Source organism: Gekko japonicus, unplaced genomic scaffold (assembly GCF_001447785.1).
Source record: "Gekko japonicus isolate JY-2015 unplaced genomic scaffold, Gekko_japonicus_V1.1 scaffold1394, whole genome shotgun sequence".
Taxonomy (NCBI): domain Eukaryota; kingdom Metazoa; phylum Chordata; class Lepidosauria; order Squamata; family Gekkonidae; genus Gekko; species Gekko japonicus.
This window is the reverse complement of record NW_015170321.1, coordinates 470,335-473,063: the sequence shown is the minus strand read 5'-3', so window position 1 is coordinate 473,063 and position 2,729 is coordinate 470,335. Positions and strand designations below refer to the sequence as shown.

Sequence of the window (2,729 nt, the reverse complement as noted above, 5' to 3'; positions counted from 1 at the left end):
ACCACCAGCCAGCCAGGAGGTGAGTCGTCCGACCACCTCCAGCGCTCCCCTTGCGCGTTCCGAGGTAGGGATGGGGCAGGGACGCCAAACATCTCTGACGGAGATGTTTGGCGACGTTGGCACTAGAGTGCCTAGGGGTGGGAAGCAACAGGCCAGCAGGAAGGTCACTCGCCTTCTTGCTGAGATGATTGCCATAGACGGGTGCCCCTACTCCGCAGTTGAGACATCGATTTCCGCAGGATACTCCAGTATGCCTTTCCCTGGTACACGCCCCCTGCTCGCACCACGATGAGCAGGACCGTGATGCCCTCATTGTTCAGGGCTGCCAGGGACCACGTGAAGGCACACTTGTCCCACGCTTGTGGGAGATATGTGCACTTCACGTCCGACATATGGACCTCCTGTAAGAGGCGCATAACTCATACATCTGTTACTGCACACTGGTGGTAACCGAGCAACTAGACCTTTATTGCTACTCAGGTGGCAGTCCATGCGTCTGGCAAGGTGGGCCGTGTTACACCAAGCCATGGTTTCTCTTGGGAAATAATAGGTGTTACACCAAGCCATGGTTTCTCTTGGGAAATAATAGGTTTTAGAATTTTTTGGTATTTCTTGGACATAAACTGACAGGAGACAGAGGCTGCACTTCGCTTCATGCAGGAGGGGATCATGTCTTTCTTTGCTAAGTAGAGGTGACACTTCATGCACCTGACGAAGTGGGCTGCTTTCACACCAAGCCATGGTTTTTGGGCAAATCAGATGTTAGCTGACACAGCTGGATGCTCGAAGACTCACATTCTGTGCTACTGTGATGTCAGACTTCAGGCGTCTTGATTCAGTGGACGGCGTTACACCGTGATGGGTATTGGGCAAATTATTGCTTAGAATTGGGGGGGGGGGGTTCCCAATTTTTTTTTAGCCTCTGGCCACCTTTGGATTTCCAAAGCAGGCTAGGCTAGTAGTCAATAGTCATCTCTCTTCTGGGCATGGAGCAGGGGTCACTGCTGGGGTGTGGAGGGGGAGGTATTTGTGAATTTTTCTGCCTTGTATGGGGGGTTGGACTAGATGACCCTGGAGGTCCCTTCCAACTCTGTGATTCCACCATGACTCTGGCCGCAGAGATGTCAGGGGAGAGACTCATTGTTGCGAGGGCTGGTTGCACAGGTTGTGGGGGCCACCGTGCACTGGTTCTGCTGCTGTCCCCTGAACAGGGGACCAAGTCCAACTCCCAAATCTTTTTCAGCCTCTGGGCACCTTTGGATTTCCAAACCAGGCTAGGCAACTAGTATCCGTCTTCTGGACATGGAGGAGGGGCCTCTGGGGGTGTGGGAGAGAGGTAGTTGTGTGAATTTCCTGCATTGTAGGGAACGGGGACCCACCCTCAGCCCTGGGAGACCGAGCAGCCAGCCATTCTGAGGCTCGGGATGTTTTTGCCTGCCCCTAGCGGGCTATTTTCCTTCCTTAGTTGCTGCCATTACTCACTGGATTCACACCGCCTTCCTAGAGGTATGGTGAGACCCCTCTGGATGATTCCACAACCCGGGAAAGCGGGTATCTCAATCTTTGTGCGCCCCCTGGAGAGATGGCAACCACTCTGATTTGGGCCCATTTGGGTTCCTCTGGCCTCCCTTTGCCTCTCTTAATGTGCTGAGTGGGGAATTGCACACCCCTAGCTATCTATGTATATGGTAGTAGTAGGAAAACCAAGTAGATGTACATCATGATTAATATCTTTACCAATTTGCCCACATTTTTAAATGGAATATTCCATGTTAGAACATAACTACAATTATTTGCCCAAAAGACCATGAGCTACATACAGCTAAGCCTGATTTCCAGCTCCTGTTATGGTCTTATTTGCTCAGCTCAACATTTCTTTCTGTCAGTGCCCTAATTATATCTGGTTCATTTAAGCAACACTTGCTTGAGAGCTTTCTCCTTTGCTGCCCTTACCCTATTACTTCTAGACAGAGTGAGGTAAATTCCTTCCCTCTCACTTTTTGGAGGGCAAGCTATTATTGAGGAAAACATCTGCTGAAGATTGGACATGCCGATGATATTCTTGTATGGCCCCGGTCACACCGGCTGGAAAATGCGGGGGGGGGGGAGCATGGCTGTTTGCCCCGGAGCAAAATAACGCGCAGCTGCCCGATCAGACGTCCCATCGAGGTCCTGTGGTTAGGGGGGAGGATCACACGACTATTCTGCAGCGCGGTAAAGAAGCGGCGCGGCGTGATCACACCAACAATCGCTAGGTGCCGCTTCCGTGGCAATCGAGAATATTTTTTTCACCAGAAGGTGCGCATGTGCATGATCGTTTGTGTGCATCCTGGGGAAAAAAAGTTACCGGTTTGCAACGGGACTAGGACAGGACACGATCAGACGCCTGCCCTTGCCCCGCGTAGTTTGGAAACTAGTACCTCGTAGGTACTAGTTTTTTAAGCCGCATCTTTAGCGGGAAGCCACGGGAGCACTACGCTTCCCAGATGTTGCTGTGTCATCGTGCCCGGAAAATCCACCTATCATCCATCTCTTTAGCGCGGCAAATGCTCCGTGTGACCGGGGCCCTTGTTTATCTTTTTTGTCTTGCAAATTTACGGCTAATACCTTTTTAAAAGAATCAATCAGCAAAAAAGTTGCTTATTTTAAGCCACAGAACGATTAAAAGGACAGGATCTATTTTATTCTAAGGCTAACAAATATTATGAAATGATGCACATTTCTTTCCC

The 2,729-nt window shown here is 50.5% G+C and overlaps 1 protein-coding gene across 1 annotated transcript in view; it reads right to left on the bottom strand.

Moving 5' to 3' along the window:
• Window positions 1-2,729, bottom strand: part of HNRNPLL (heterogeneous nuclear ribonucleoprotein L like) — a 27,420-nt gene that overhangs the window by 5,701 nt on the left and 18,990 nt on the right. The gene's annotated exons all lie outside the window — the stretch shown is intronic.